Source organism: Hyla sarda, chromosome 12, assembly GCF_029499605.1.
Source record: "Hyla sarda isolate aHylSar1 chromosome 12, aHylSar1.hap1, whole genome shotgun sequence".
Taxonomy (NCBI): Eukaryota; Metazoa; Chordata; class Amphibia; order Anura; family Hylidae; genus Hyla; species Hyla sarda.
Window position 1 is genome coordinate 26,065,962 of NC_079200.1, and position 13,696 is coordinate 26,079,657.

General features: G+C 45.7%; 2 protein-coding genes across 5 annotated transcripts in view; one reads left to right on the forward strand and one right to left on the reverse strand.

The window, feature by feature from the left end:
• The window catches only part of GRB7 (growth factor receptor bound protein 7), a 265,456-nt gene that overhangs the window by 59,511 nt on the left and 192,249 nt on the right, over positions 1 to 13,696 (forward strand). The window lies entirely within an intron of this gene.
• The window catches only part of LOC130297043 (nuclear factor 7, ovary-like), a 58,492-nt gene continuing 57,133 nt past the window's right edge, over positions 12,338 to 13,696 (reverse strand). For all 3 annotated transcript variants that reach the window (XR_008849376.1, XR_008849377.1, XR_008849375.1), the window contains exon 3: positions 12,338 to 12,443. The gene's annotated coding sequence lies outside the window, so the exon portion shown is untranslated. The remainder of the gene's footprint in view (positions 12,444 to 13,696) is intronic.

Sequence of the window (13,696 nt, forward strand, 5' to 3'; positions counted from 1 at the left end):
GAAGTGAGGTGATATAGGGAAGTGCACAGGTGAAGACACTAATTGGAATCACTGCGCCAATCAGCGGCGCAGTGGCCCTTTAAATCGCAAAGACCCGGCGCGCGCGCGCCCTAGGGAGCGGGGCCGCGCGCGCCGGGACAGGACCGAGGGAGAGCGAGTCAGGTACGGGAGCCGGGGTGCGCATCGCGAGCGGGCGCTACCCGCATCGCGAATCGCATCCCGGCTGGAAGCGGAATCGCAGCGCCCCGGGTCAGTGGATCTGACCGGAGCGCTGCAGCGGGGAGAGTGTAGCGAGCGCTCCGGGGAGGAGCGGGGACCCGGAGCGCTCGGCGTAACATGTATATTATCCCTGTACTGTGACGTCACTGTGTATTACCCTGTACTGTGACGTCACTGTGTATTACCCTGTACTGTGACGTCACTGTGTATTATCCCTGTACTCTGACATCACTGTATATATTATCTTTGTACTGTGACGTCACTGTGTATTATCCCTGTACTGTGACATCACTGTGTATTATCCCTGTACTGTGTCACCACCACTTCTGAACCCCTTATAGCCAACCCCCTGATTCTCAGCTGACATGCAGTATTGGGCAATACCTTCTCTTCTTCCTTCTGCTGTGGATTCTCTTCTGGACCTGTGTGACGTGGGGCAATGCTCGCATCTTCTTCATTTACCATATTGCATACTATGCTGCTTTCAGCCTGAGAAATATTCACAACAGTATTCAGTATAACTTCATGGAAATTACTATGTGACAAGATCCCAACATTCAAACCATGAGGTATTTTATATGCACTTTCCTTCCTTCCTTCATTTATTTATATAGAATTAAAGGGGTATTCAAGGATTTGTTTTTTTCTATAGCCTATAAAGGGGTACTCCGCCCATAGACATCTTATCCCCTATCTATTATCCCTGTACTGTGACATCACTGTGTGTATTATCCCTGTACTGTGACATCCCTGTGTGTATTATCCCTGTACTGTGACATCACTGTGTATTATCCCTGTACTGTGACATCACTGTGTATATTATCCCTGTTCCGTTACATCACTGTGTATTATCCCTGTAGTGACGTCACTGTGTGTATTATTCCTGTACTGTGATGTCACTGTGTATTATCCCTGTACTGTGACATCACTGTGTATTATCCCTGTACTATGACATCACTGTGTGCATTATCTCTGTACTGTGACGTCACTGTGTATTATCCCTGTACTCTGACGTCACTGTGTATTATCCCTGTACTGTGCCATCACTGTGTATATTATCCCTGTACTGTGACATCACTGTGTGTATTATCCCTGTACTGTGACAACACTGTGTATATTATCCCTGTACTGTGACATCACTGTGTATGTTATCCCTGTTCTGTGACATCACTGTGTGTATTATCCCTGTACTGTGATATCACTGTGTATTATCCCTGTACTGTGACATCACTGTGTGTATTATCCCTGTACTGTGACATCACTGTGTATTATCCCTGTACTGTGACATCACTGTGTATATTATCCTTGTTCTGTTACATCACTGTGTATTATCCCTGTAGTGACGTCACTGTGTGTATTATCCCTGTACTGTGATGTCACTGTGTATTATCTCTGTACTGTGACGTCACTGTGTATTATCCCTGTACTCTGACGTCACTGTGTATTATCCCTGTACTGTGCCATCACTGTGTATATTATCCCTGTACTGTGACATCACTGTGTGTATTATCCCTGTACTGTGACACCACTGTGTGTATTATCCCTGTACTGTGACATCACTGTGTGTATTATCCCTGTACTGTGACGTCACTGTGTATTATTCCTGTACTGTGACATCACTGTGTGTATTATCCCTGTACTGTGTCACCACCACTTCTGAACCCCTTATAGCCAACCCCCTGATTCTCAGCTGGCATGCAGTATTGGGCAATACCTTCTCTTCTTCCTTCTGCTGTGGATTCTCTTCTGGACCTGTGTGACGTGGGGCAATGCTCGCATCTTCTTCATTTACCATATTGCATACTATGCTGCTTTCAGCCTGAGAAATATACACAACAGTATTCAGTATTACTTCATGGAAATGACTATGTGACAAGATCCCAACATTCAAACCATGAGGTATTTTATATGCACTATCCTTCCTTCCTTCATTTATTTATATAGAATTAAAGGGGTATTCCAGGATTTGTTTTTTTCTATAGCCTTTAAAGGGGTACTCCGCCCATAGACATCTTATCCCCTATCTATTATCCCAGTATTGTGACATCACTGTGTGTATTATCCCTGTACTGTGACATCACTGTGTGTATTATCCCTGTACTGTGACATCACTGTGTGTATTATCCCTGTACTGTGACATCACTGTGTGTATTATCCCTGTACTGTGACATCACTGTGTGTGTTATCCCTGTACTGTGACATCACTGTGTGTATTATCCCTGTACTGTGACATCACTGTGTGTATTATCCCTGTACTGTAGCATCACTGTGTGTATTATCCCTGCACTGTGACACCACTGTGTGTATTATCCCTGTACTGTGACATCACTGTGTGTATTATCCCTGTACTGTGACATCACTATGTGTATTACCCCTGTACTGTGACATAATTGTGTGTATTATCCCTGTACTGTGACATCACTGTGTATATTATCCCTGTACTGTGACATCATTGTGTATTATCCCTGTAGTGACGTCACTGTATATATTATCCCTGCACTGTGACGTAACTGCGTGTATTATCCCTGTACTGTGACGTCACTGTGTATTATCCCTGTACTGTGATGTCACTGTGTATTATCCCTGTACTGTGACATAACTGTGTGTATTATCTCTGTACTGTGACGTCACTGTGTATTATCCCTGTACTGTGACATCACTGTGTATTATCCCTGTACTGTGACATCACTGTGTATATTATCCCTGTTCTGTTACATCACTGTGTATTATCCCTGTAGTGATGTCACTGTGTGTATTATCCCTGTACTGTGATGTCACTGTGTATTATCCCTGTACTGTGAAATCACTGTGTATATTATCCCTGTTCTGTTACATCACTGTGTATTATCCCTGTAGTGACGTCACTGTGTGTATTATCCCTGTACTGTGATGTCACTGTGTATTATCCCTGTACTGTGACATCACTATGTATATTATCCCTGTACTGTGACGTCACTGTGTATTACCCTGTACTGTGATGTCACTGTGTATTATCCCTGTACTGTGACATAACTGTGTGTATTATCTCTGTACTGTGACGTCACTGTGTATTATCCCTGTACTGTGACATCACTGTGTATTATCCCTGTACTGTGCCATCACTGTGTATATTATCCCTGTACTGTGACGTCACTGTGTATTACCCTGTACTGTGATGTCACTGTGTATTATCCCTGTACTGTGACATAACTGTGTATTACCCCTGTACTGTGTCACCACCACTTCTGAACCCCTTATAGCCAACCCCCTGATTCTCAGCTGGCATGCAGTATTGGGCAATACCTTCTCTTCTTCCTTCTGCTGTGGATTCTCTTCTGGACCTGTGTGACGTGGTGCAATGCTCGCATCTTCTTCATTTACCATATTGCATACTATGCTGCTTTCAGCCTGAGAAATATACACCACAGTATTCAGTATTACTTCATGGAAATTACTATGTGATAATGTACTGTACTGTGACATCACTGTGTGTATTATCCCTGTACTGTGACATCACTGTGTAATATCCCTGTACTGTGACATCATTGTGTATTATCCCTGTAGTGACGTCACTGTGTATATTATCCCTGCACTGTGACGTAACTGCGTGTATTATCCCTGTTCTGTGACGTCACTGTGTATTATCCCTGTACTGTGACATCACTGTGTATATTATCCCTGTACTGTGACGTCACTGTGTATTACCCTGTACTGTGATGTCACTGTGTATTATCCCTGTACTGTGACATAACTGTGTGTATTATCTCTGTACTGTGACGTCACTGTGTATTATCCCTGTACTGTGACATCACTGTGTATTATCCCTGTACTGTGCCATCACTGTGTATATTATCCCTGTACTGTGACGTCACTGTGTATTACCCTGTACTGTGATGTCACTGTGTATTATCCCTGTACTGTGACATCACTGTGTGTATTATCCCTGTACTGTGACATCACTGTGTATATTATCCCTGTACTGTGACGTCACTGTGTATTACCCTGTACTGTGACGTCACTGTGTATTATCCCTGTACTGTGACGTCACTGTGTATTACCCTGTACTGTGACGTCACTGTGTATTATCCCTGTACTCTGACATCACTGTATATATTATCTTTGTACTGTGACGTCACTGTGTATTATCCCTGTACTGTGTCACCACCACTTCTGAACCCCTTATAGCCAACCCCCTGATTCTCAGCTGGCATGCAGTATTGGGCAATACCTTCTCTTCTTCCTTCTGCTGTGGATTCTCTTCTGGACCTGTGTGACGTGGTGCAATGCTCGCATCTTCTTCATTTACCATATTGCATACTATGCTGCTTTCAGCCTGAGAAATATACACAACAGTATTCAGTATTACTTCATGGAAATTACTATGTGACAAGATCCCAACATTCAAACCATGAGGTATTTTATATGCACTTTCCTTCCTTCATTCCTTCCTTCCTTCCTTTATTTATATATAGTTACAGGGATATTCCAGGATTTTTATTTCTATAGCCTTTAAAGGGGTACTCCGCCCCTAGACATCTTATCCCCCATCTATTATCCCTGTACTGTGACATCACTGTGTGTATTATCCCTGTACTGTGACATCACTGTGTGTATTATCCCTGTACTGTGACATCACTGTGTATTATCCCTGTACTGTGACATCACTGTGTATATTGTCCCTGTAATGTGACATCACTGTCTGTATTATCCCTGTACTGTGACATCACTGTGTGTAATATCTCTCTACTGTGACATCACTGTGTGTATTATCCCTGTACTGTGACATCACTGTGTGTATTATCCCTGTACTGTGAAAGCACTGTGTGTATTATCCCTGTACTGTGACATCACTGTGTGTATTATCCCTGTACTGTGATATCACTGTGTGTTTTATCCCTGTATTGTGACATCACTGTGTGTATTATCCCTGTATTGTGACACCACTGTGTGTATTATCCCTGTACTGTGACACCACTGTTTGTATTATCCCTGTACTGTGACATCACTGTGTGTTTTATCCCTGTATTGTGACATCACTGTGTGTATTATCCCTGTACTGTGACATCACTGTGGGTATTATTCCTGTACTGTGGCACCACTGTGTGTATTAGCCCTGTACTGTGACATCACTGTGTGTATTATCCCTGTACTGTGACATTACTGTGTATATTATCCCTGTACTGTGACATCACTGTGTATTATCCCTGTACTGTGACTTCACTGTGTATTATCCCTGTATTGTGACATCACTGTGTGTATTATCCCTGTTCTGTGATGTCACTATGTATTATCCGTGTACTGTGACGTCACTGTGTGTATTATCCCTGTACTGTGACGTCACTGTGTGTATTATCCCTGTACTGTGACATCACTGTGTATTATCCCTGTATTGTGACATCACTGTGTGTATTATCCCTGTACTGTGATGTCACTGTGTATTATCCGTGTACTGTGACGTCACTGTGTGTATTATCCCTGTACTGTGACATCACTGTGTATATTATTCCTGTACTGTGACATCACTGTGTGTATTATCCCTGTACTGTGACATCCCTGTGTATTATCCCTGTACTGTGTTGTCACTGTGTGTATTATCCCTGTACTGTGACATCACTGTGTGTATTATCCCTGTACACTGACTTCACTGTGTATTATCCCTGAATTGTGACATCACTGTGTATATTATCCCTGTACTGTGACATCACTGTGTATTATCCCTGTACTGTGACATCACTGTGTATTATCCCTGTACTGTGACATCACTGTGTATTATCCCTGTACTGTGACATCACTGTGTGTATTATCCCTGTACTGTGACATCACTGTGTGTATTATCCCTGTACTGTGACATCACTGTGTATTATCCCTGTACTGTGACATCACTGTGTGTATTATCCCTGTACTGTGACATCACTGTGTGTATTATCCCTGTACTGTGACATCACTGTGTGTATTATCCCTGTACTGTGACATCACTGTGTATATTATCCCTGTACTGTGACATCACTGTGTATTATCCCTGTACTGTGCCATCACTGTGTATATTATCCCTGTACTGTGACATCACTGTGTGCATTATCCCTGTACTGTGACATCACTGTGTGTATTATCCCTGTACTGTGACGTCACTGTGTATTATCCCTGTACTGTGACATCACTGTGTGTATTATCCCTGTACTGTGACGTCACTGTGTATTATCCCTGTACTGTGACATCACTGTGTATATTATCCCTGTACTGTGACATCACTGCGTATTATCTCTGTACTGTGACATCACTGTGTATTATCTCTGTACTGTGACGTCACTGTGTGTATTATCCATGTACTGTGACATCACTGTGTATTATCCCTGTACTGTGACATCACTGTGTGTATTATCCCTGTACTGTGACGTCACTGTGTGTATTATCCCTGTACTGTGATGTCACTGTGTATTATCCATGTACTGTGACATCACTGTGTATTATCTCTGTACTGTGACTTCACTGTGTATTATCCCTGTACTGTGTCATCACCACTTCTGAACCCCTTATAGCCAACCCCCTGATTCTCAGCTGGCATGCAGTATTGGGCAATACCTTCTCTTCTTCCTTTTGCTGTGGATTCTCTTCTGGACCTGTGTGACGTGGGGCAATGCTCGCATCTTCTTCATTTACCATATTGCATACTATGCTGCTTTCAGCCTGAGAAATATTCACAACAGTATTCAGTATTACTTCATGGAAATGACTATGTGACAAGATCCCAACATTCAAACCATGAGGTATTTTATATGCACTATCCTTCCTTCATTCCTTCCTTCCTTCATTTATATATAGTTACAGGGATATTCCAGGATTTTTATTTCTATAGCCTTTAAAGGGGTACTCCGCCCCTAGACATCTTATCCCCCATCTATTATCCCTGTACTGTGACATCACTGTGTGTATTATCCCTGTACTGTGACATCACTGTGTGTATTATCCCTATACTGTGACATCACTGTGTATTATCCCTGTACTGTGACATCACTGTGTATATTGTCCCTGTAATGTGACATCACTGTCTGTATTATCCCTGTACTGTGACATCACTGTGTGTAATATCTCTCTACTGTGACATCACTGTGTGTATTATCCCTGTACTGTGACATCACTGTGTGTATTATCCCTGTACTGTGACATCACTGTGTGTATTATCCCTGTACTGTGAAAGCACTGTGTGTATTATCCCTGTACTGTGACATCACTGTGTGTATTATCCCTGTACTGTGACATCACTGTGTGTTTTATCCCTGTATTGTGACATAACTGTGTGTATTATCCCTGTATTGTGACACCACTGTGTGTATTATCCCTGTACTGTGACACCACTGTTTGTATTATCCCTGTACTGTGACATCACTGTGTGTTTTATCCCTGTATTGTGACATCACTGTGTGTATTATCCCTGTACTGTGACATCACTGTGGGTATTATTCCTGTACTGTGGCACCACTATGTGTATTAGCCCTGTACTGTGACATCACTGTGTGTATTATCCCTGTACTGTGACATTACTGTGTATATTATCCCTGTACTGTGACATTACTGTGTATATTATCCCTGTACTGTGACATCACTGTGTATTATCCCTGTACTGTGACATCACTGTGTGTATTATCCCTGTACTGTGACGTCACTGTGTATTATCCCTGTATTGTGACATCTGTCACGATGCCGGCTGGCAGGTAGTGGATCCTCTGTGCCAGAGAGGGATTGGCGAGGACCGCGCTAGTGGACCGGTTCTAAGTCACTACTGGTTTTCACCAGAGCCTTGCGGGATGGTCTTGCTGCGGCGGTAGTGACCAGGTCGTATCCACTAGCAACGGGTCACCTCTCTGACTGCTGATGATAGGCGAGGTACAAGGGAGTAGACAGAAGCAAGGTCGGACGTAGCAGAAGGTCGGGGGCAGGCGGCAAGGTTCGTAGTCAGGGTGGATAGCAGAAGTTCTGGTACACAGGCTTTAGACACACAATACGCTTTCACTAGGCACAAGGGCAACAAGATCCGGCAAGGGAGTGCATGGGAGGAGGTCAGATATAGTCAGGGACCAGGTGGAAGCCAATTAAACTAATTGGGCCAGGCACCAATCATTGGTGCACTGGCCCTTTAAGTCTCAGGGAGCTGGCGCGCGCGCGCCCTAGAGAGCGGAGCCGCGCGCGCCAGCACATGACAGCAGGGGACGGGAACGGGTAAGTGACCTGGGATGCGACTCGCGAGCGGGCGCGTCCCGCTGTGCGAATCGCATCCCCAACGGCCATGACAGTGCAGCGCTCCCGGTCAGCGGGACTGACCGGGGAGCTGCAGGGAGAAAGACGCCGTGAGCGCTCCGGGGAGGAGCGGGGACCCGGAGCGCTAGGCGTAACAGTACCCCCCCCCTTAGGTCTCCCCTTTTTTTTGTCCGGTGACTGCCTCCCCTGGGATGAGGACACCGGGAAGGAATGGATGGTTTCCTCAATGGCAGGCAGTACAGCAGGAGTAGGAATGGGGAGGGAGGGCAGAGGGTGAAGCTTGGCACGGGGCAGGGAGACACAAGGACGGGAGCCATGAGGGGACACAGAGGCTTTCCTGAAGGGACTGGGAGGGGGGGAGAGGCATTTTCTGTGGCAGGCAGAGTCCCTAACGACCTTAGGGGGACCGGATACAGGAGGAACCACAGGGTCACGGCAGGGAGTATTGGGAACCGGTTTAAGGCAGTCCTTGGAACAAGAGGGACCCCAACTCTTGATCTCCCCAGTGGACCAGTCCAGGGTTGGGGAATGGTGTAGAAGCCAGGGTAGTCCAAGGAGAATTTCGGAAGTGCAATTGGGAAGGACCAAAAATTCAATTTTCTCGTGATGAGGTCCGATGCACATTAGGAGGGGCTCCGTGCGGTAACGCACGGTGCAATCCAACCTGGCTCCGTTGACCGCGGAAATGTGGAGTGGCTTGACAAGACGGGTCATCGGAATGCGGAATTTATTCACCAAGGACTCCCGAATAAAATTCCCAGAAGCACCAGAGTCCAGGCAGGCCACGGCTGAGAGGGAAGAGCTGGCTGAAGTAGAAATCCGTACAGGCACCGTGAGACGTGGAGAAGCCGACTTAGCATCCAGAGACGCCACACCCACGAGAGCTGGGTGCGAGCGTGCGTTTCCCAGACGTGGAGGACGGATAGGGCAATCCACCAAAAAATGTTCGGTACTGGCACAGTACAGACAAAGATTCTCTTCCTTACGGCGATTCCTCTCTTCCAGGGTCAGGCGAGACCGATCCACTTGTATGGCTTCCTCGGCGGGAGGCCTAGGCGCAGATTGCAGTGGAGACTGTGGGAGAGGTGTCCAGAGATCTAAGTCTTTTTCCTGGCGGAGCTCTTGATGTCTCTCAGAAAAACGCATGTCAATGCGGGTGGCTAGATGAATGAGTTCATGCAGGTTAGCAGGAGTTTCTCGTGCGGCCAGAACATCTTTAATGTTGCTGGATAGGCCTTTTTTAAAGGTCGCGCAGAGGGCCTCATTATTCCAGGAAAGTTCAGAAGCAAGAGTACGGAATTGTATGGCGTACTCGCCAACGGAAGAATTACCCTGGACCAGGTTCAGCAGGGCAGTCTCAGCAGAAGAGGCTCGGGCAGGTTCCTCAAAGACACTTCGAATTTCCGAGAAGAAGGAGTGTACAGAGGCAGTGACGGGGTCATTGCGGTCCCAGAGCGGTGTGGCCCATGACAGAGCTTTTCCAGACAGAAGGCTGACTACGAAAGCCACCTTAGACCTTTCAGTAGGAAACTGGTCCGACATCATCTCCAAGTGCAGAGAACATTGCGAAAGAAAGCCACGGCAAAACTTAGAGTCCCCATTAAATTTGTCCGGCAAGGACAGGCGGAGGCTAGGAGTGGCCACTCGCTGCGGAAGGGGTGCAGGAGCTGGCGGAGGAGATGATTGCTGCTGAAGTTGCGACTGAAGTTGCTGCACAATGGTGAATACTTCCGACAGCTGGTGGGTTAGATGGGCGATCTGTCGGGATTGCTGGGCGACCACCGTGGTGATATCAGAGATATAAGGCAGAGGGACGTCAGCGGGATCCATGGCCGGATCTACTGTCACGATGCCGGCTGGCAGGTAGTGGATCCTCTGTGCCAGAGAGGGATTGGCGAGGACCGCGCTAGTGGACCGGTTCTAAGTCACTACTGGTTTTCACCAGAGCCCGCCGCAAAGCGGGATGGTCTTGCTGCGGCGGTAGTGACCAGGTCGTATCCCCTAGCAACGGGTCACCTCTCTGACTGCTGATGATAGGCGAGGTACAAGGGAGTAGACAGAAGCAAGGTCGGACGTAGCAGAAGGTCGGGGCAGGCGGCAAGGTTCGTAGTCAGGGTGGATAGCAGAAGTTCTGGTACACAGGCTTTAGACACACAATACGCTTTCACTAGGCACAAGGGCAACAAGATCCGGCAAGGGAGTGCATGGGAGGAGGTCAGATATAGTCAGGGACCAGGTGGAAGCCAATTAAACTAATTGGGCCAGGCACCAATCATTGGTGCACTGGCCCTTTAAGTCTCAGGGAGCTGGCGCGCGCGCGCCCTAGAGAGCGGAGCCGCGCGCGCCAGCACATGACAGCAGGGGACGGGAACGGGTAAGTGACCTGGGATGCGACTCGCGAGCGGGCGCGTCCCGCTGTGCGAATCGCATTCCCAACGGCCATGACAGTGCAGCGCTCCCGGTCAGCGGGACTGACCGGGGAGCTGCAGGGAGAAAGACGCCGTGAGCGCTCCGGGGAGGAGCGGGGACCCGGAGCGCTAGGCGTAACAACATCACTGTGTGTATTATCCCTGTTCTGTGATGTCACTATGTATTATCCGTGTACTGTGACGTCACTGTGTGTATTATCCCTCTACTGTGACGTCACTGTGTGTATTATCCCTGTACTGTGACATCACTGTGTATTATCCCTGTATTGTGACATCACTGTGTGTATTATCCCTGTACTGTGATGTCACTGTGTATTATCCGTGTACTGTGACGTCACTGTGTGTATTATCCCTGTACTGTGACATCACTGTGTATATTATTCCTGTACTGTGACATCACTGTGTGTATTATCCCTGTACTGTGACATCCCTGTGTATTATCCCTGTACTGTGTTGTCACTGTGTGTATTATCCCTGTACTGTGACATCACTGTGTGTATTATCCCTGTACACTGACTTCACTGTGTATTATCCCTGAATTGTGACATCACTGTGTATATTATCCCTGTACTGTGACATCACTGTGTATTATCCCTGTACTGTGACATCACTTTGTATTATCCCTGTACTGTGGCATCACTGTGTATTATCCCTGTACTGTGACATCACTGTGTGTATTATCCCTGTACTGTGACATCACTTTGTGTATTATCCCTGTACTGTGACATCACTGTGTATTATCCCTGTACTGTGACATCACTGTGTGTATTATCCCTGTACTGTGACATCACTGTGTGTATTATCCCTGTACTGTGACATCACTGTGTGTATTATCCCTGTACTGTGACATCACTGTGTATATTATCCCTGTACTGTGACATCACTGTGTATTATCCCTGTACTGTGCCATCACTGTGTATATTATCCCTGTACTGTGACATCACTGTGTGCATTATCCCTGTACTGTGACATCACTGTGTGCATTATCTCTGTACTGTGACGTCACTGTGTATATTATTCCTGTACTGTGACATCACTGTGTGTATTATCCCTGTACTGTGACGTCACTGTGTATTATCCCTGTACTGTGACATCACTGTGTATATTATCCCTGTACTGTGACATCACTGTGTATTATCTCTGTACTGTGACATCACTGTGTATTATCTCTGTACTGTGACGTCACTGTGTGTATTATCCATGTACTGTGACATCACTGTGTATTATCCCTGTACTGTGACATCACTGTGTGTATTATCCCTGTACTGTGACGTCACTGTGTGTATTATCCCTGTACTGTGACGTCACTGTGTATTATCCATGTACTGTGACATCACTGTGTATTATCTCTGTACTGTGACGTCACTGTGTATTATCCCTGTACTGTGTCATCACCACTTCTGAACCCCTTATAGCCAACCCCCTGATTCTCAGCTGGCATGCAGTATTGGGCAATACCTTCTCTTCTTCCTTCTGCTGTGGATTCTCTTCTGGACCTGTGTGACGTGGGGCAATGCTCGCATCTTCTTCATTTACCATATTGCATACTATGCTGCTTTCAGCCTGAGAAATATACACAACAGTATTCAGTATTACTTCATGGAAATGACTATGTGACAAGATCCCAACATTCAAACCATGAGGTATTTTATATGCACTTTCCTTCCTTCCTTCATTTATTTATATAGAATTAAAGGGGTATTCAAGGATTTTTTTTTTCTACAGCTTTTAAAGGGGTACTCCGCCCATAGACATCTTATCCCCTATCTATTATCCCTGTACTGTGACATCACTGTGTGTATTATCCCTGTACTGTGACATCACTGTGTGTATTATCCCTGTACTGTGACATCACTGTGTGTATTATCCCTGTACTGTGACATCACTGTGTGTATTATCCCTGTACTGTGACATCACTGTGTGTATTATCCCTGTACTGTGACATCACTGTGTGTATTATCCCTGTACTGTGACATCACTGTGTGTATTATCCCTGCACTGTGACATCACTGTATATTATCCCTGTACTGTGACATCACTGTATAATACTCATAGGGTACAGTGTCTTGCAGTATTATACTCAGAGGGTACAGTATGTCACTTGTTTCATCCATCATAACTGCAGAACTTACAACAACTCCCAGCATAATGTTACCACTAATTAGGTCATACTGGGACCTGTAGTTTTGCATGGTAAAAACATCTTGAGCACTTTCCCATTATGTGGCAATTGGTACATTTGATTATTATACTTGAAATAATCTTCCGCAACGCACTACACCTGGAGGTGGGGTGTATGGGGCGACACCATTTTCTACCGCATTGGGTGACACAAACCCTAGCAATGCCATTGCTTCTCCTGTTTTAATTCTAGTTGCTGCATGGTTATTTTTTTGGCTATTGATTCAGCTTGGTCTGTCAGCTATGGACATACCTTGATGTCACTGCAGGATGTTCTTCAGAGCTTTTTTCCTTATTGGTTGAGTGATGTAGGATTGCAGTATAATTCCTATTCTGAAGTATGTGCCTTCATACAAAGCAGTGCATAGACGTAATAGCAGCATGTTACACATGATTGTAACCTGGCGTCATGGGCTCAAAGGCTGAGAAAAAAACAAAACTATAATACCCTTTTAAAGGGGTATTCCATCCCTAGACATGTTATCCCTTATCCAAAGAATAGGGGATAGGATGTCCGATTGCGGGAGTCCGCCCCTAGACATCTGGTTCCATTGGTCGGAGTGCCCCTTTAACCCCTTAAGGACCGACGCATTTTTTACCTCTATGACCAGGCTCTTTTTTTATTTTTTTATTTG